The sequence below is a fragment of the Bos mutus genome, chromosome 6, assembly GCF_027580195.1.
Source record: "Bos mutus isolate GX-2022 chromosome 6, NWIPB_WYAK_1.1, whole genome shotgun sequence".
NCBI classification, from domain to species: domain Eukaryota; kingdom Metazoa; phylum Chordata; class Mammalia; order Artiodactyla; family Bovidae; genus Bos; species Bos mutus.
In genome coordinates, this window is record NC_091622.1 from 70654549 (window position 1) to 70676586 (window position 22038).

General features: G+C 41.0%; 1 long non-coding RNA gene across 1 annotated transcript; it reads right to left on the reverse strand.

The window, feature by feature from the left end:
* Positions 1-532: 532 nt before the first annotated feature.
* Positions 533-21421, reverse strand: LOC138988308 (uncharacterized). The gene is made up of 3 exons (XR_011464621.1): positions 21319-21421; positions 8837-8900; positions 533-981 (listed from the first exon to the last, which is right to left on the reverse strand). It is a non-coding gene; the product is annotated as an uncharacterized lncRNA (long non-coding RNA).
* Positions 21422-22038: the final 617 nt, after the last annotated feature.

A 22038-nucleotide genomic window follows, 5' to 3' on the forward strand; every position in this document is an offset into this window, starting at 1 on the left:
ACAGGAGAATTCTATCAAACATTTAGAGAAGAGCTAATGCCTATTCTTTTAAAACTCCTTCAAAAAATTGCAGAGGAAGGAACATTTCCAAATTCATTCTACAAGACCACCATCACCCTGATACCAAAACCAGACAGTTCAGTTCAGTTCAGTTCAGTCACTCAGTTATGTCCGACTCCTTGTGACCCCATGAATCGCAGCATGCCAGGCCTCCCTGTCCATCACCAACTCCCGGAGTTTACTCAGACTCATGTCCATCGAATCAGTGATGCCATCCAGCCATCTCATCCTCTGTCATCCCCTTCTCCTCCTGCCCCCAGTCCCTCCCAGCATCAGGGTCTTTTCCAATGAATCAACTCTTCGCATGAGGTGGCCAAAGTATTGGAGTTTCAGCTTTAGCATCATTCCTTCCAAAGAAATCCCAGGGCTGATCTCCTTCAGAATGGACTGGTTGGATCTCCTTGCAGTCCAAGGAACTCTCAAGAGTTCTCCAGCACCACAGTCCAAAAGCATCAATTCTTCGGCGCTCAGCTTTCTTCACAGTCCAACTCTCACAGCCATACATGACCACTGGAAAAACCATAGCCTTGACTAGATGGACCTTTGTTGGCAAAGTAATATCTCTGCTTTTCAATATGCTGTCTAGGTTGGTCACAACTTTTCTTCCAAGGAGTAAGCGTCTTTTAATTTCATGGCTGCAGTCACCATCTGCAGTAATTTTGGAGCCTCCAAAAATAAAGTCTGACACTGTTTCCACTCTTTCCCCATCTCTTTCGCATGAAGTGGTGGGACCAGATGCCATGATCTTCGTTTTCTGAATGTTGAGCTTTAAGCCAACTTTTTTCACTCTCCTCTTTCACCTTCATCAAGAGGCTTTTTAGCTCCTCTTCACTTTCTGCCATAAGGGTGGTATCATCATATATCTGAGGTTGTTGATATTTCTCTGGGCAATCTTGATTCCAGCTTGTGCTTATTCCTCAGCTGTAAAGGGGAATACATTTGAGTCAGTTCTAATGAAATGGATGAACCTTGAAACTATTACACAGAGTGAAGTAAGTCAGAAAGAGAAAGATAATTACCATATTCTAATGCATATATATAGAATCTAGAAAAACGGTCCTGAAGAATTTATTTACAGGGCAGCAGTGGAGAAACATGGAACAACAGACTGGTTCCAAATAGGAAAAGGAGTACATCAAGGCTGTATATTGTCACCCTGCTTGTTTAACTTATATGCAGAGTACATCATGAGAAACGCTGGGCTGGAAGAAGCACAAGCTGGAATCAAGATTGCCAGGAGAAATATCAATAACCTCAGATATGCAGATGACACCACCCTTATGACAGAAAGTGAAGAGGAACTAAAAAGCCTCTTGATGAAAGTGAAAGTGGAGAGTGAAAAAGTTGGCTTAAAGCTCAACATTCAGAAAACGAAAATCATGGCATCCGGTCCCATCACTTCATGGGAAAGAGATGGGGAAATAGTGGAAACAGTGTCAGACTTTATTTTTTTAGGTTCCAAAATCACTGCAGATGGTGGCGGCAGCCATGAAATTAAAAGACACTTGCTCCTTGGAAGGAAAGTTATGACCAACCTAAATAGCATATTGAAAAGCAGAGATATTACTTTGCCAACAAAGATCAGTGTAGTCAAGGTTTTTCCAGTGGTCATGTAGGGATGTGAGAATTGGACTGTGAAGAAAGCTGAGTGCGGAAGAATTGATGCTTTTGAACTGTGGTGTTGGAGAAGAGTCTTGAGAGTCCCTTGGACTGCAAGGAGGTCCAACCAGTCCACCCTAAAGGAAATCAGTCCTGGGTGTTCATTGGAAGGACTGATGCTGAAGCTGAAACTCCAATACTTTGGCCACCTCATGCAAAGAGTTGACTCATTGGAAATGTTCCTGATACTGGGAGGGATTGGGGGCAGGAGGAGAAGGGGACGACAGAGAATGAGATGGCTGGATGGCATCACAGACTTGATGGACATGAGTTTGAGTGAACTCCAGGAGTTAGTGATGGACAGGGAGGCCTGGCGTGCTGTGATTCATGGGGTCGCAAAGAGTCGGACACGACTGAGTGACTGAACTGAGTGGAGAAACAGACATAGAGAACAGACTTATGGACATGGGGAGAGGGGAGGAGAGGATGGGATGTATGGAAAGAGTAACACGGAAACTTACATTGCCATATGTAAAATAGATAGCCAATGGGAATTTGCTGTATGGCTCAGGAAACTCAAACAGGGGCTCTGTATCAACCTAGAGGGGTGGGATGGGGAGGGAGTTGGGAGGGAGGTTCAAATGGGAGGGGATATATGTGTACCTATGAAGAAGGCAATGGCCACCCACTCCAGTACTCTTGCCTGGAAAATCCCATGGACAGAGGAACCTGGTAGGCTGTAGTCCATGGGGTCGCAAAAAGTCAGACACGACTGAGCAACTTCACTTGTCACTTTCATGCATTGAAGAAGGACATGGCAACCCACTCCAGTGTTCTTGCCTGGAGAATCCCAGGGACGGGGGAGCCTGGTGGGCTGCTGTCTATGGGGTCGCACAGAGTCGGACACAACTGAAGCGACTTAGCAGCAGTAGCAGCAGCATGGCTGATTCATGTGAGGTTTGACAGAAAACAAAGCAATTATCCTTCATTTTAAAAAATAAATTAATTTAAAAAAACAAGATATGTAGTTCATAGCTGTCTGTTTTCTACAAATTCCAGCTAAAGCAATTTTCCCTCTTTAACTTCTTCTCTCTTAGGTCTCACTCCCTCACTTGTTACTTTTGCACCTACCTCTATCTTTTCTTCTCCCTCCTTTCCCACAACACACACATACACACACACACACACACACACACACGTGTACTTTTCTGCATTGGAATGCTTGTCCCCACATCACCACGACACCACATCTAACTGATGCTGTTGATCTGAACAACATCAGGCTATATAACTGTTCAAACTAACCCAGCACATTGGTCTTTTGTGAGGACCACCCTGTACCAAGCAAGTACCCCCTCTACACATCCCTTCCAGGTCCAAGCTCCAAGGAGATAGCAGAGTTCACACTGTCATCTGACAACTCAACCACGGAATAATTACAATTCAAGCAGGCACCATATTTTTAAAAACAAATTTGACACAGAAAGATTAAAGTAACAACAGCAACACTAATATTAAGTGTAATAATGATGATTATAATAAATCACATATAACCCTATCCCACTAATACTAATTTTATTTTGCATATTTAATTTTACAGAATTGAATACACTGCACGTACACATTAATTTTGTCTTTTTCCACTTAAAACTATGCTAAATATTTTCACATATTTCCACATAGTCTTAACATTTCATTTTTTTAAATTTTATTTTATTTTTAAACTTTACATAATTGTATTAGTTTTGCCAAATATCAAAATGAATCCGCCACAGGTATACATGTGTTCCCCATCCTGAACCCTCCTCCCTCCTCCCTCCCCATACCATCCCTCTGGGTCATCCCAGTGCACCAGTCCCAAGCATATGCTGACTGCACAATACTTTTACCTAAAATTCATCTAATTTTGTCATCAGTAATGTCAGCTGTATATCTTATCTATTCTAAGACTATGCTGCTTAATTGCTCAACTTAATATACACTAAAGACAAATATGTTGTTAGTCATTCGGTTGTGTCTGACTCTTTGTGACCCCTAGACTACAGCCCACAAGGCTCCTCTGTCCATGGAATTCTCCAAGAAGAATACTGGAGTGGGTTGCCATTCCTTTCTCCAGGGGATCTTCCCAACCCACAGATCCAACTTGGGTCTCCTGTATTGCAAACAGATTCTTTACCATCTGAGCCACCAGGAAAGTCCAAAGATAAATAAAATATATAAAAATATTAATAAATAGCTGGTCTAGGGTTTAGGACACTGGGTGATTTTTCTTTCTGTTTTTGTACTTCCTAAATTTTCTGTAATATGCAATAGAAAGTTTTTATTTTAAAACTTTATTTAATAATAATATCACTTATCAAGTACTACTATATAGCAGGCACTCTTCTAAATAAATATGTAATATTCCACCTTCTAACGTTTCATCCTATAAACTTTATCTTAAAAATCCTAAAAAACAAATACTATTACTATCCCCATTTTACAAATGAGAAACTGAGGCACGAGCAATTAAGGAAATTGCAAAAAGTTGCAGAGCCAATAGGCAGAGTAGCAAGAATTTTAACTCAGTTCAACTCCACTTGCCCTATATGCTGTATTTTTTTTTTTTAATGAGTATGCTTTCTAAATATATTTAAGGTTTAACGATTTTAAATAGCCCACTGACTGGCTTCATGTTGCAATGAGACTTCATTATGTTTTTGCCATTTTGAGATTTCTACGTGCCCAATGTAGAACCATCTTTATCATCTTCACCACCACCATCATCATCACTATCAATTGTAATACCACCATCAGTTAAAGCCCTTTATTAAGCTTTTAGTGTGTGCAAAACACTGTACAAGGCACTTGGGGAAATACAAAGTATGTAAAACACACATTCGTGACTCTTGAGAATACCAGAGCTCGTCTGAAAACAGCTTCAAAATCAAAAGGAAGGAAGGAAGGAGCCCTGAAATATGAATTGAGAATTTACATAAATATCTGGAACTTATAGGCAAATAAAAATTTCTTCTACCTAAAATATGAAAATAAGCTAAGATAATGAATGAATAATGAAGTGTTTTATTTATTTAGGATAATTGCCTCAGATTCCCATTCCATCTTACATATATAAAGTTTTACAAAAGAAAAAAAAATGAAGGTCAAAGTCAGCTGCATATATCATACCACTCCTTTTGGATATTTTCAGCCTGGATCACAATACTCCCTAGTTCTATGCCAAATTAAAAATAACTGTTTTCATATGCAATATGTAATTGTATACAACAAGTTTAATGAAATAAGATTCTGACCCTTTACCTTCCAAAATATTCTAAATATCATGAGCAAAAGGAAGTTTCTAGTTCTGATCAGTAGGTTGCAAGTCTAAAGTTGAGTAATGGCTCTGTCAATCTATTCAAATGAATGTGCTTGGCTTACATAACCTTTCTGGCATTTTTGAAACTCACCTGTTTGATATAATACACTAAAGTGTGTTAGGCACTCAGTCGTGCCCAACTCTTTGCAACCCCATGGACTATGGCCCTCCAGACTCCTCTGTCATGGGATTTTCTTCAGGCAAGAATTCTGGAGTAGGTTGCCATGCCCTCCTCCAAGATATCTTCTGGATCCAGGGATCAAACCTGGGTCTCCTGCATTGCAGGCAGATTCTTTACTGTCGGAGCCACCAGGTAGCCTCCCTGATAAAAGTAAACGTTTATTTTGAAGAAAAGCTTTCTACTTTGTACAAATTAATATTTTTAAAGATTTTATATGTACATTTACCAGGTGGCTCAGGTGGAAAAGAATCTGCCTGAAGTGCAGAAGACCCAGGTTCAATCCCTGGGTCAGGAAGATCCCCTGGAGAAGGGCACGGCAACCCACTCAGTATCCTTGCCTGGAGAATTCCATGGACAGAGGAGCCTGGAGGGCTACAGTCGATGGGGTCACAGAGTCAGACACAACTACTTTCACTTTTCACCTTCAAATAAATACTAAAGCCAAACTAAAATAAGGCTTAGAAGATGACCTTAGGAAACTATTTTAGCAGATAATAAAAATAATTTGTTGGCAGTATGTAAATTGTATGTAAAATGTTTTTCTGAAACACTTGGAGGTGCTTAATTATGATTTGTAGTCTCAAGCACTTTAAATATCTTCATGACATCTTGTTTAGACTATTAAATTATTTGGCAATCCTTCTATCATAAATACAAAAGTAAACTTCATGAATTTGGAACCCACAGCATCCAATTAAATTAAATGTCTTCAGATTAGAGTAAAATTTCAATCACATGAGACTTCTTCATCATTCTCAACTCTGATTGTGTAGGTATCCTTGACCCTGGTTCTAGTGAAACCTCCTTAAGTGGAGTAGATTTATTTTCCTTTTATATATGCTGAGCATTCCTTTTGATTTTTCCTGACAATTTGTTTTTTACTGTGACTTTAATCTCCATCAGTCCATACAGCCAGTTTCTTATTTATTCTATTTATAAATTCCAACAAAATAATGTCTTTCATGTTTTTTAAATATTAAAATTTAGTGATGCTCTTAATTTAACAAGTTTCCTTTCTGTGAAAAACTGAAGGTTTTTAGAGAGATATCCAACCTTACATACTCACTTATTTTTTAATGATTTTTAAGCCTTAAAAGTGGGGAAGGCTTCCCTGGTGGCTCATGGGTTCGAGCCCTGGTCCAGGAAGATTCCACATGCTGCAGAACAGTGAGGCCTGCGCACCACAACCCTTGAACCTGCGCTCTAGACCCTGAGAGCCGCAACTACGGAGTTCACTCGCTGTAGCGACTGCAGCCTGTGTGCTCTAGAGCCCATGCTCTGCAACAGGAGAAGCCGCTGCAATAAGCCCATGCACCATCACCAGAGAGCAGCCCCTGATCACTGCAACTAGAGAAAGCCCACACAGTAATGAAGACCCAGTACAACCAAAAATAAATAAATCAAATTACTTTCTTTGAAGTCTGTTGGTCTCCATTAAGTCTGGGAAACATGACTTATCATACGAAAATAAAGTTGAAAAATAAAAACAAAAGAAGTTCAGGGTTCACAATTACCCTTTAGATAAAGTCTTAGTATTTCATTTAGTATTCAAACTCCATAAACTGGCCCCTGATCTCTCTTCCTAATCTTACCTTCCACTTGATCTCAAAACAGTACTCTCTTCAGGGTTTAAGTTCAAGCCATTTTTCCAGGGTCTTCAACTGTGAAACAGGTTAATAATCTTTATTTCTGCTAGTTGTAGAATTTAAAGTAAATTAAGCACGAACATACCTAGTGTGGAGGCAAGGAGCTGTCACACAGAGTTGGGCCTAAATCTCAGAGAACTGCTCATGGTAACATTAATCTCCAAGCCTCAGTTTCCTCATCCGTAAAACAGAATTATACCGCTAAATAGGGTTCAACATAAAGCACTTAGCACAGAAGCTTGGACAAGCTAAATGTAGACACACATCATACATGAAAAAATGAACGCTACTCTCCTCCACACAAAGCAAGAGAAACAGACAGACTTCCAGGGATTCACTTTCAATCCACTGAGATGAGCTCACCTCCCCAAACCAGAGAAAACAGGCTCTTGGAAGGCACAGGCAAAGCGACTTCACTGGAATTGAAGTTTCCAAATTTATTCCGGAGCTCAGCTTTGCGCAGAATAGCTGATCTGAAATCTGGCTGCCTGTGTGTACTGGGTTTTGGCACAGTTAGACCTGAACGGTCAGGTACCTTGGTCAAAGATGGCCTGGCCAATTAAATTAAACAATACTCAGACACAGATTAACCTCCTACTCCGGGTCACCTCTCCATAGAGAATGAGAAATGACAAAAGTAAGTAAAGTAAAAGGTACCTCCTTGTTTGCTTGAAATAAATAAGAAACATTAAATTCACCAGTTTTTATGTTTAGAATCAAAAACTTAAGAGTTTCTGTGGTTAACACAATGTACTCTTAAAATGGGAAATTCTTTCCCTCTTAGAGTCCCAGGAGATAGACACTGGGTATCAAGAAGCCCAGGAATAGATAGGCAGCTGGTCAACTGAGGGAGAGTCCGAGGAAAAGAAAGCACCCAAGGGGAGGAGAAAGAGGGACCAGAAGAGGAAAAAGGGAGATGAAATGACCGTGGAAGAAATAAGAAGTTCATCTGAGAAAGAGGTGAACTGCTGATCCTGAGGAATCAGGTCCAACAGAGAAAGGAAAGAAAATAAAGTACCCAGGGTCCAGACCTGAGCACGTTCACACTTGTAATTATGACTCATATATCTCAGATGAGGAAAATAAACAGGGACTAAATAAACTCTACAGAGTGATTAGCCCAAAAATTCAGCCAAGTCTCCCATCATGTAAGAAAAAAGAAGGCAAACACAATAGCCCCCTACATTATGTCATTTGACCCTCACTCGGTCTTTATCTCATCCGCAATACGTCACTGAGAAGGGTTTGAATCGAATACGGTTGTGGGAGGACGCACCTCAGCCACACGCAGCCAGGCAGGATCATTCCTTGTTCATCTTTGTCCTCTTGAGCAGCAGCTTACACATAATAGCTACCTCATGAAGGTTCGTTGAATTTAATTGAATAAACTATGTATTACTAAAGAGTGTCCATATTCAATTTTTTTTTATCACAACAAAGGCTTTAGATAAGGCAAACTCTCACCTTCCAATCAAGGACCCCAGAAAACATCCAACCACCTCTCCTGCCTCTGGCATCCAGCCATGACTTGTTGATGCCATCAGAATAAATACATTAACAGAATTCTTCTTATTAAAAAAACAGATGCAGGGAAACTATGCTGCTGTGCACTCTATTTTCTAAACCCTTAACTGTATGTGGTGCTTTATATACTTGATTATTTTCCTATGATTCTATGTCTGGTTCTTCAACATGAATTGTGGTTTTTAAAGTCTTTTTTTCTTTTCATGTATCCCCTAGGCAGACTTGCAAACTCTAGGGGTTCAATAAATGTGTCTAGATAGTAACAGCCTAACATAGAATTTAGAAATGTGTTCTCTCTGTTTGCTTTTTAAAAAATTATATTATTACCTTCATTCTGCAAGTGTTTCTGGCAATTAACCACTTTTAAATTACAGGAAAGAATTGAGTAGATGAGGTTGATAAATAGTGGAGTCCTTTTATTGTCCTTGTTTAGGCTCTCCTTATCTCTTGTTTGGATAAGCTCCTTACCTGGTTCCTCTGCCCACGATGTCTTCCCTTCAACTCATCCTTTACACTGCTGCCAGGATGGTATCTGTAAAACACAACTTAGTTCAGGCCACTGTCCTCCTCAGAAAACTTTAATGGGTTTCTCTCACCTGCAGAATAAAAGCTCCAGTGACCTTGTATATAATAGCATTCAAGATATTCCAAAGCTCCACACTGGTCTTGTTTCCCTACCTCTTAACTCTATACATCTGCCCCAAATTCCCAGCTCAAGCGACCAAGAGCCAAGTATATTGCATTTTCAAGCCTCATTTCCATGTTCATTCCATTTTTTCAACCTAGGTTGCCCTCTTTGTTCTTCATCTACCAAAATCCAACTCATTCTCTAAGACTCAAGCTAAGTCTCACCTCTCTGCAAGACAACCACAGAGATCCCCAAGTACAATTAATTCTTCTTCTTCTGGGGTCCCAGTGTATTATACACCACTAATAAATACTTATTTTCTATGAATTTCTCTTGTGGTTTGCTGTATAATGGTTGTCTTTGCTATTAGTCTAGAAGTTCCTTGAAAGCAGGCATGAGGAATTTGTTTAAACTTTAACATTATATTTTACTTAGTGTATTCCAAAAATTATCATTGTAGCATCTAATCAATATTGAGAACATTACTAGTGAGACATTTTTCTTTTCATATTGAGCCTTCAAAATCAGGTATTTTATAGTTGAGGCATTTTTTCTGACAGTAGGATATACTTTATATGGTAGTAAATTTTAACATAAAATACATTTATTGTGTAAGCAATATTATATTAACATTGATTTTTTGATGTAAATAAAAAGCCCACTCCATAATGTCCATATTTATGCATCTATCTTCATGTTTTGTTTGTTCTAACTTTATGTGTCATATGGTTCTCTCTAGCTCAGCTGGTAAAGAATCTGCCTGCAATACAAGTAACCCCAGTTTGATTCCTGGGTCAGGAAGATCCCCTGGAGAAGGGATAGGGTACCCACTCCAGTATTCTTGGGCTTCCCTGGTGATTCAGATGGTAAAGAATTCACCTCAAAAGTGGGAGACCTGCATTCAATCCCTGGGTTGGGAAAATCCCTTGGAGAAGGGAATGTCTACCCACTCCAGTATTCTTGGGCTTCCCTGGTGGCTCAGATGGTAAAGAATTCACCTCAAAAGTGGGAGACCTGCATTCAATCCCTGGGTTGGGAAAATCCTTTGGAGAAGGGAATGTCTACCCACTCTAGTATTCTTGCCTGGAGAATTCCATGGACAGAGGAGCCTGGTGGGCTACAGTCCACGGGGTCACAAAGAGTCGGACGTGACTGAGAGACTTAACACACACATGGTTCTCTCACTTAACATATAAATATTTCTCTTCATTTTTATATAATCTTAATACTTCACAATTCTATTTTACCATCATAATATTTATTTTACCAGGATGTTCAAATATAATATTTGTGGAATGTTTAGGCCATCAGGATATTGTTTTCACTTTTTCAGGACCATAAACAATGCTCAAAAGGCATATTTTTCTTCTTTACATTACTTCCCTAGAATAAATTTCCTGGCTGAAGAAGAAAAAATTTGAGCCTTCTTAATACATATTGTTACATTGATTTCTAAGAAGATCACAACCAAACAACCCAATCAAAAAATGGAAGAGATTTACCATTTTCATGTGTTTCTTTCACAGTGAGTCCAGGGTCTTGCCCAGAGATTGATAAATGAAAATGAATGAGTGAATGAACGACAGTGCATGGTCATGGAACCATCAGCAGTTCCTTAAGCAATGGAGTGAGACACTGGAAGTTTCTGATGGAACAGTTGGCTCAGCCCTTTCAGAGGTGAAAGCGCAAATCTGTGAGCTTAACTGACAATATATATTCTGTTCAAAATGACAGAAAGGTGTCCCTTAGGTGAAGATGATGTCCCATCCTTGGGCCTGGGCTCCTTAAATATTAAGTGACAGAAGTCTGTTTCCCCCTCCTTCTGCTTCAGTGCCCAGCACATGGGAGATAGTGAACACGCATCCCAGCTTCTGCCTGGGCCTGAAGCCCAGTTGGCAGTGATGCTCATACCAAGTGGTTCTGTGTGTAGGGCCCAGGGTTTTCCTCAACAGGTCAGGATCCCGGTGCCAGGCACTGACACGGAGGCTGCAGAACAGAGATGCTGGACAGAAATGAAGGTGTTAGGAAAGTGATGGAGAGTGTGGGGAAGACCAGGGCAGGTGGACAACAGATAGCAAACACTAACAGAGGTTCCTTGGTGAGGGCTGATGTGTTGTGGAACCTTCCACTTGGAAGCTGACGGCTATGCCTGGCTCCTGAGCACACTCCCTGTGGACTCTCCTGGCAAGCCAAGGACTTGGATGTCAGCTAAAGCCAAGCCTTCCCTTGCTAGAACCAAACATATTTGGCACCATGTGGAAAATTAAATTTGTTTTCAACCACTCACCATACTTGCCAGTGTGAGCCTTGGTGAGTAAAAAGGGGATTGAGGGGAAGGTTGGAGAAATGGAATGTCTTTAACTCTCTTACTGTGTCAACATGGTGTGGTGATTTTAGGAGTATTTATTTTAGCAATCTTGAAATCAATGTGACATAAGACAGGATTTCCACCAGGACAGTGCCAAGTGAAATCATGATCATTTTAAGATCAGGGTGATCAGGGGATTCACAACCATATGGCACCATGGATAAGAAGCTTAGGCTCTCTGCCCAGTTAACCCAATCTGAGCGTAAAAGGGAAAGAGTAACTCTTATTCTAGACTGTAGAATTTTGACTATAAGTAATTAAATTTACAAGAAACAAACACCCTATTAAACAGCCTCACAACTCCCTGATTATGGGGGAGTGACCACTCCTGCTTCCTCCAAACAGGCCTGGAAAATAGATCCTCATGAGGCAGCAGAAAGGAAGACGCTTAACAGAACTCATGATCAAAGTATCTAGCTGCCTGTTTGGGGAAGCTGTCCAAGCTGTGTTTACCAACCCCCTGCCTCCCTTCCTCCTAAACACAGAGGAAAAACAAAGTAGAATCCTGAAGTGCATTTCAGAAAACTGTGCAAATTTCAGGCATAAAATTAGGGGCAGTCAGAGCTATCGAAACAATCAAGTGATTAGGTCAAGATGGATGCTGACACACAAGCCCAGGAAACATAGGGGACAAGATCCGCCATGTAAGGGAGAAAAACAGAGGCCTCTTAAATATTCTGACTGATATTTCCCTTAAACCTTTCAGAGCTATATATTTAGATGAGTGTTCTCCCTCCCGTTAAGGAAGACAAGTCATCCATAAAAATAGCTGCAGGAGGCAACAGGGGGAGGTAAGTTCTCTAAGATTTATATGTAATATGGGTTTGATGCACAGAAGAGGGAGACTTTCCTGACTGAGGAACTGGAGATGACTTCACGGTAGGGGTGAAGGGGCACACAGACTGTACCTTCAAGGATTCTGACAATTAGAGGTGAGCTTGAAGGGCATTCAAGGAAAAGAAAACAGCGTGAATAAAGGCATAGAGACAATTCAGATTGGTTGATGGGGAAGGTTTGTGAGTTATGAGAGTAACGCAGAATTAGAATAGAAAGGTGAGCTGGGACCCAATCATGAAAGGCCTTTAGTACAATAAGCCTTGAGCGCAAGAAGCTCAGGCTGTGCTCAGGAATCACTACGGAATCATTGAACGATTGTGGGCAGTAAAGCCATAAAAGCTATGATTTTTTTGATTGGTTGATTGTTGTTTTTTTTTTATTTTCCAGGCAAGAAGGCAGGGGAAAGATTAGCCCAGGAAGAAGAAGAAGGAAGAAAGACCCTTTAGGAGACTATTGCAATAATTTGGTGGAAGGGGATGATGGTTCAAACCACAGAAATAGAAACAACTGGTGATGCTATTGACACTGATGGTCTAGATAAGCAAAGAGAACTTTGAAATAATCAAATCAAGCAAAACTGTCAGTATGAGCATCTCAGTGGGACCAAAAATGTTTTTGCTGTTCATCGAACTAAAAGACAAAAGTCCACAGCGACTGGTCTTCTGAAAGGCTGACATGGCTATTCATGGAAAGGCCACGTATCCACTCCCTGTTGGGAAAACAGGAATTCTGGAACCATCTTCAAACATAAAGCATAAGAAATGTATTAAGAAACAGATGGTTAAATAAAGAACTATTCTGCTGCTGCTGCTAAGTCGCTTCAGTCGTGTCCGACTCTGTGCGACTCCAGAGATGGCAGCCTACCAGGCACCCCCGTCCCTGGGATTCTCCAGGCAAGAACACTGGAGTAGGTTGCTATTTCCTTCTCCAATGCATGAAAGTGAAAAGTGAAAGTGAAGTCGCTCAGTCGTGTCTGACTCCTAGCGACCCCATGGACTGCAGCCTACCAGGCTCCTCTGTCCATGGGATTTGCCAGGCAAGAGTACTGGAGTGGGGTGCCATTGCCTTCTCCAAAAGAACTATTCTAGAATTCACAAAAGAGGACATATCAGTGACCTATCAATTCAGTTCAGTTGCTCAGTCGTGTCTGACTCTTTGCAACCCCACGAACCGCAGCACACCAGACCTCCCTGTCCATCACCAACTCCCGGAGTCCACCCAAACCCATGTCCATTGAGTCGATGATGCCATCCAACCATCTCATCCTCTGTTGTCCCCTTTTCCTCCTGCCCTCAATATTTCCCAGCATCAGGGTCTTTTCAAATGAGTCAGCTCTTCGCATCAGGTGGCCAAAGTATTGGAGTTTCAACTTCAACATCAGTCCTTCCAATGAACACCCAGGACTGATCTCTGTTTGGATGGACTGGTTGGATCTCCTTGCAGTCCAAGGGACTCTCAAGAGTCTTCTCCAACACCACAGTTCAAAAGCATCAATTCTTTGGCTCTCAGCTTTCTTTATAGTCCAACTCTCACATCCATACCTATAACATTTTTTTAAAATATAAACCTCATTGCCACCAATACTGATTCCTTATTGCCTTCCAGAATAAACCTAGGAACAGTGGTTTCCCCAGCTCTGAGCATATGGGGTGGGTAGAGGAGTAAAAGAAGAAAGGAGGAGGGAGAATTTCCAGGGTAGAAGGGGGCTAAAGCTGACTCAGACAGGCTAAGGGAGCACAATGAGAATAGTTTAAAAAAAATGTGCATCATACTCTGGACTCAGAATGTTTGCATTCAGTTCTAGTAAGACTATATTTGGACTCGTACAGGCATGCCTCTCATGACATTACAAACTGGAACAGAAGGTTTCATGGAGAATGTGAAATAAACTGCTAAATACTTAGAAAATAAAATCTCCTATTTTACACATGGCAAAATATATGTGTGTGTGTATATGTGCGTGTGTGTGTGTGTGTGTGTGTGTGTATGTATATATGATCCCCTGGAGAAGGGATAGGCTACCCACTCCAGTATTCTTGGGCTTCCCTGGTGGCTCAGATGGTAAAGAATCCACCTGTAATGCGGGAGACCTGGGTTCAATCCCTGGGTTGGGAAGATTTCCTGGAGGAGGGCATGGCAACTCACTCCAGTGTTTTGCCTAGAGAATCCCCATAGACAGAGGAGCCTGGAGGGCTACAGTCCACAGAGTCATAAAGAGTCGGACATGACTGAGTCACTAAGCACAGCATGTATGTATATATATGCGGTTTCCCAGGTGGCGCTAGCTGATAAAGAACCTGCCTGACAATTCAGGAGACTAAAAGATATATGGGTTTGATCCCTGGGTCAGGAGGATCCCTTGGAGAAGGAAATGGCCACCCTCTCCAGTATTCTTGCCTGGAGAATCCATGGACAGTGGACCCTGGCAGGCTACAGTCCATGGGGTTGCAAAGAGTCGGACACACACACACATACATACACACACACACAATACACACACATATAAACTGTACTAACAACAAAGAAAAATAAATAGAAAGATAATATTTCTTACCTATCAATTTTTCAAAGATTTTAAAAGTTTTTTAATCCTCAGAGTAGTGAGGATGAAGACCCATTGGGCAACTTAAATCAGAAGTTTGAAACTGTTCATACTCTTCGGCTCAGTAATTCTATCTCTAGGAAATGATGCTAAGAAAATAGTAATTGATATTTATAAACACTATTTATTTATATTATTTAAAACTGGGAGTAACCCACAGGTCCATACTTAGAAATTTCTTAGAAAACTTTTAGTTTATCCATACATTGAAACACCAGGTAGCCATTTAAAAGTATGCCACAAAACACTATGTAGTGGCTTGTAAACTGGTTTGTTATACATTAACTGGAAAATTTGTGAACAAAACAGTATATGAACTACAATATCATTTTGAAAAATATATAATCTATGATTGAATTACATACCACAACCATAGCTAAAGTTAACCGTGCTTATCTCTGAGGGGTAAAGTAATGACTGATAGTTATTTCTTTTTATCTTTTTAAATAAAGTTTCTATATCAAACATTTACTACTATGATAAAAAAAAGAGATATTTGAAAAGCTGAACTGGTTGATGGGCCTCATCACTGCAATTACTGAAACAGGTATGTGTTGAGCCAGCCCAGGCGATACTCCTGCTATTGGGGGACTTCTCATTTAGAAGAGTTCATTTTGATTGCTTCGTCAGTTAAGGTGGAGAAGATAAGTACCTTTATATCAAGATTCCGTCCGTTGCAAGAAACAACATCCACTTTAAATTACCTTTAGCAGAAAAGAAAATTCAGGAGTTCATGAAACTGAAGTTCATGGGTAACCAACTTCACACACAGCTAGATCATGTGGAACCTTCAGAACTTGTTATCTCATGAAATTTCAGCCTGCTTTTTCCTTTGTGATCACTTCAGCATCAGTCTAGCTCTCCTGACATTGTTACAATGGCTGTCTACAACTCTAGACTTATGTCCAGTGTCCCCAACAACTCCAACAAAAATAGAAACTACCTTTCCAATAGTTAAAAAAAAAAAAAAAAAGATCGAGTCCAGTTGGTTCTAACAGGATCATGTGCTGGCCCCTGAACCAGTCACCATGGCCTGAGGAGCATAACGCTCTGATCCACGAATCCTAGGTTCATATAACCTCTGTTGGAAATCGACTGAGAGTAGAGGAGAGATTGTCCCCGCCACCAAAGAATCATGGTGCTGTTACCAGAATAAGGCACGGATGCTGAGACAGTGTTAAAAAAAATAAAAATTGAAATGTCTGCTATGGCCTTACAGTAGAGGCAAGATGAACAGGTAGGAGTCCTGGCTTCAAAGGCTGAACCTTCATCCAAAATACCAAGTTGCATTTTGACACTGTTATTTGATGAAGCAAAGAATATTAATGTCACAGAAAAATTCACTTTTAGGCTCATATTCTCCTAAATGTAGATATATTTTGAAAATATCCTTACTTACATGTATCAATATATTTTGCCATAAGAATTCTGATCTCACAGTACAGATGTGAGATTTGTACACAGTACAAATAAACAGAGAATCAAGCATGGTAGACATCTACTCCTCTGACAGATGATGTGAGAGGGACCCAAAGTCTTGTTGCTACCTAAGAGCAAAGGCGGACTAGAGCTCTTACCCATCTCTCCAGTCTCAGCATTGCTGCACCTTGAGGACACACCCCATATAACTCTGGCCAGCAATAACCCTTCAGATTTTTAAGATTTCACTGTGAATGAAGCATAGTTAAAGCTTTAATAGGTCAGCTTATAAACACCTCATTTTTGTTCTGGCTAAAGATTAAACAGTGCCTATCCATAGGGATAACTAGCTAAGTGGCAACATATGTCCCCCAAAGCTCACTTTGAGTAAGTTCTCCCTTTATTAATTATTTTTCATAAGTATTTTAACATTTCAAAGCTCACACTTAATACTAAGAAACCAGGCTTGCCAAATACATTCACAGTAGAAGATCTGTCACTCTATACCTAGATCTACCCTCTGCTAAACTTGTCTCTCCATAACTGGGAATAGACCAATGTTCAATGTTGGTTACAGGGAAGGCACTGGGTTTTGGGAATAAGATCAAGATTTAGTAAGTAGGACTGGGCACAAGATCAAAACTGGTCCAGTAGAAAGTCTGATTTGATGCTGAGTAAATGAATCTAAGTCACTGCCATTAATAGCTTCCTTGCCACCTGTGCACTTGGTCAAAAGACCCTATAAGCAGCTGTATCTACGATTCCATGGCCCAGGGACTTCCTCCAGCTTCCACCTCCCATTCTTTATTTTGAACCCTATTGTTTTGGTTTGGTTTCCCTGGTTCCTTCCTGTTTCCTTGAACTTGGATTTTCCCTCTTTGCCTATTCTCTTTCGGTTGATAACAGAGTTGCCTGGCTTACCGCGCTCCATCTTGGACCTTCAGTGATATGCTCTGCAGCCCTTGGCTAGTCCTTCCTACATTTCCCTGAACCCAGCCACAGCAATTCCAGCTGGGCTGGGAGCAGCCTGTGTCCAGTGGCCTGGCTCCTTACTTGCCTGGGAAGAGAGATGAGACACTGAGTTCTCTTAGATGGAGCTACTGGGTCTCTTAAGTCCCAGATGAGGATTGTATCCATCTTCATCAGGGTAACTTGGTGACAAATACTAACCGGGCATTTACTATGTGCCAGGCACTACCTTAGGTGCTGAAAATACAGCAGAGCAAGAAACAAGCTCTCTGATCTCAGGCAGTTTAGATTCTATATAGACAGTGGGAAAGACAAATGTATGAACAATTAAGACAAAGTAATAATAACTACAAACCAGGCTGGGACTGTGCTCAAGTGAAAATTAAACGGAATGGCACAGACAGGTTCTGGGTGATTAGAAAAGACCCCTTGAGGAGAAAGAACGAGTGACAAGAAGGAGCTAGCCTTGGGAAGATCTGGAGGAAGACAGCTTTGAAGGAGAAGGGGCAACAGATACAAAGGCCATGAGGCAGGAATGAGCTTGGCATCTTACAGGGATGGAAAAAAGACCAGCGAGGCAAGACCCACAAAACTGACAAATAATTTGCTTGAAACATGAAAGTGGGCTTAAAAAGTCAGCTTGAAAACATGACAAGTTTTCCTCCCAATTCAACTAGATTTGCAACATAAATAAGATGCATAATTGTACATATTTGTCACAAATCTTATTGGCAGTTCTGGTAAATAAATGTAGGACCAGTTGAGTCTCCTTGACGCCTATCACAACTGCGAACACGGCCTCTGATAACATTGTTTTGTCACTTTTCACTCCCACCAGCAAAGAAGACAGATAAATGGTTTCCTGAGACAAATGGCCCCTGTCTCCAGGGCCCGGGGCTCTGAAGGAAGGAGACGCAAGCCTTGGAACATTTCTCAGGGTGGCTCCTTGAAGAGTTCATGGCCACGAGCTCTCTGAGTCTGCTGCAGAAAGAGCTGCTGGATTAATTGTTCTGAAAAATTACATGTTGTTTGCAGTCCATTAAATTTCAAAAGACTTATGAAATCAATACCAGACTAATGACGTGCCCCTGCAACGTGCAACAGAAAATCCCTGATTATCACAATAATAGGGATTTAAAATGAAAAATACCTTATGTTTTGCCTGTATCTCACCACAGTGCCCTGGACAAGACAAAAATTGTCCTTTCTGGGAGTGAATTCTCAGGCAGGTAACATTCTTTCCAGGTGTAACAGCTGTGGAGAGTTGAATCAGGCATTGCGTGCTAAGTATCTCTAGTCGTCTGACTCTGTGCGACTCCATGGACTATAACCCATCAGATACTCCTGTCTGTAGGATTCTCCAGGCAAAAATACTAGAGTGGGTTGTCATGACCTCCTCCAAGGGATCTTCCTGACCCAGGAATCGAACCCACGTCTCTTACATCTCCTGCATAGGCAGGTGGGTTCTTTAACACTAGCATCACCTGGAAAACCCAACTGAATCATATCCCCCCAGAAACTCATGTTCAGCCAGAGCCTCAGAATGTGATCTAATTCAGACAGAGAGTCTTAGTAGATGTGATTATTTAAGACACACTGTATCAGGGTAGGGCCTAAATTCAAGAACTGGTATCTTCATAAAAGAAAAGAGAGGGAAATTCTTACACACACACACACACACACACACGCACACGCACACGCACACACACACACACACACAGAAGCAGGCCATGTGAAACCAGAGGCAGAGACTGGAGTGATGCAACTATACACCAAAGAACACCAAGACTGCCAGGTAAGGACCAGAAGTTAGCAGAGGTCAAGGAAGGATTCCCTTCCACAGCTTGCTTCAGAGGAAGCAAGGCCCTGTCAACAACACCTCGCTTTCAGATTTCTAGCCTCCAGAACTGAGAACAAATGTCTGTAGCCTTAAGCCACCCAGTTGGTGGTAATTCGTTACGGCAGCCCTAGGAAACTAATATACCAGTCATGGGCACCTTTGCCCCAGCACCAGAGGACAGGGAAACCACTGGGTATTGGGAACCAACTGAATCTACATTAGCAAAGTGGAAAATTGAGTATTTATTTGATAAATTTGACCACCAACAATTTGGGAGGAGGAACTTAACTTGGACAGGGGTTAAAAGGTAGGACTTCGGAATCAGAAAGTCTGGATTGGGTCTTAACTCTATCCTTCATCTTGTTCAAGTTACTAAACTCTAAGCCCCAGCTTTTCATAGGTCAAATAGGAACTTGCCTCACAAGCTGGCTGTGAGATTTAGAGGGGAAGCCTCTGCGTCGAGCTTGGCTAGTGCCCATCCCATAGTGAGCCCTCACGAAAGGCTAGCTGCTGTATCATTATTGTCTGGTTGTCATTCTTTCACCTTGAGAAACGTTTCCTATCCTTGCAGGAAGGAATCTGTGGTTAGAGTCAAATGTGCTTTAGAGTCTATACTTCTTCTGTTTTTTGTTCAGCTACTGCTCAGCACGACCTGTCTCAAACTAAAAACGTTCCATATTCACCAGTTCTGAATGAGAGACAGCCTCCCTGTGTTCACAGTGGGCCCTAACTCCCCAAAACATATTTTTAAATGATTTCTTGCCTGTCTTAAGATATATTTATTCAAAAACATGGGTTTTAAGGACCACAATATTTTCAACAACATGCATTTCTTGAAAGCTCATCATTTGCCAGGCACTTCCCAAAGGTCCCCTCACTCAGACCTTACCACAATTCTGCAAACTCAGTGAGAAACATCTGGTTTTACAGAGGAGGAGGCTGAGACTCCAAGAAACTTCTGAGGATCCCAGACTGACTCCAAATTAAAGTAAGAAATAAAAGCAGTGTTGGGTAAGGAGTGGGCGAGGCAGGGATGCTGCTGCAAACACTCCTCTTTCCAAAAGGCAAAATGAAGTCCAGCCCAGAGAGTCAGAATTCAGCACTGGGAGGCCTGCCTGGGTTCTGATCTGGGCTCCACCCTCACCTGTTGAGTGAAGCACTGTTTCTCTGTGGACCTCCCTTTCCCGACCTGTGAGGCAAGCCATGTGAACCAGATGATCTCTAATAACATGTTCTGCTCTTAAAACAAAATCAAAATTATTTTAAAAATCCAAATGATAAAATTCTCTGATATGCAGTGTCATTAATCTTAGGCCATATTTTTTTAAGCAATGCAATGTGGAAAAAAAAGATTAAAGATGCTGAGGTTGAAGTTTTGAAACAAATTCATAATATTTACAATACAGCATCGTAATTTTAGTTTTCATAACACTGATCCTACTCCTTTATTTCAGTCGTTAGCTCATATCAAAACAAAAGCTGGGGCATTTTTCACTAAAATCTTATTTTTTTTTCTTTTTTGGTAGGAAAGTCTGAGTAATACAAAAAAATAGAAATAATAATGCTTCACATTTAAATAGTATCTTTGATCTGAGGCCTTCCTGTATGGTATTTTTATAAGCCATGTGTGTTATTATTTCTTTTGGTAGGTCACATTAAAGTCCTAGGATGTCTAGACCACTGATATTATGGGAGCTCTTCAAAGTAACACAATGATATTTAATAATAAACTCAGCTTTTTCTTTAGTTGTACCTTATATCCCAGAAGTGCTGAACCTTTTAGTTTTAAACGATGTTTCATCACCCTGTGTATTTTATGGCTAGAAAAACTGAATCCAGGCAGATTCTAAAGAAGACTCCATATATCTGTAATGTTTATTAGTAAGAGTAGCATGCACTTATTAGGTGTCTACTCTGTTACCGGCATTGTTCCAAGTGCCTTACAAGTGTTAACTCATTTAAGCCTCACAATCCTAGGAGGTAGGTTATGACATCCCCATTTCACAGATGAGAAAATGAAGGCAGAGAGAAGACAGTAACCTGGTTCAAAAGCTGACCACTGGTCACTCACAGAGCTGGGACCTGACTCCAGTCGTCTGGCTTCAGAGCCCACAATCGTCACCTTTACCCTCATCCAGGGAAACTGAGGCTCATCAAAGTTTAGTAACTCAAATGTTTTCCAAAAGTTCCCACATAGCCACTCCCCCATGATAACATTCCATCAGCTTGCCCTCTCCAGAAGAAAATAAATAGCTCTCTCCATCTATTGTTGGCTGGTTCCACTTACTTGCGTTGGTCCTTATCTTTAGTACCAATCTGGAGATTCCGGAGAAGGCAATGGCACCCCACTCCAGTACTCTTGCCTGGAAAATCCCATGGGCCGAGGAGCCTGGTAGGCTGCAGTCCATGGGGTCACTAGGAGTCGGACACGACTGAGCGACTTCACTTTCGCTTTTCACTTTCAGGCATTGGAGAAGGAAATGGCAACCCACTCCAGTGTTCTTGCCTGGAGAATCCCAGGGATGGGGGAGCCTGGTGGGCCACCGTCTATGAGGTCACACACAGTTAGACACGACTGAAGCGACTTAGAAGCAGCAGCAGCAGCTGCTGGAGATTCCACTAGACCATCTTTATCTTTTGTATCTGATAGTAAATGCTTCAGTTGTCAGATATTTGATCCTCACATACACTAAAATATAGAGCAAAAAAGAGCAAAGTGTGAACAGATTGAGTTTCACATCAAATATTTCATCTTCTTCCAATATATAATCCAATTACTTCCAAATCCCCATTATTATTTTCATTGTACATTCATGCACTGCAAGAAAAAAGTTTTTGAAAACACCTGAAAAAACCTTCATGAATGAGCCAAATCCATTTCTGAACCACCTATTGCTATGTTTATTCCTTGGATTTCTCTAGGTCACATTGTTTAAAATTGCTATCATCTGTGAAACATTCTAAATCCCTTCACTCAGAAGCACACTGGTCGAACTTGATTTTTAGT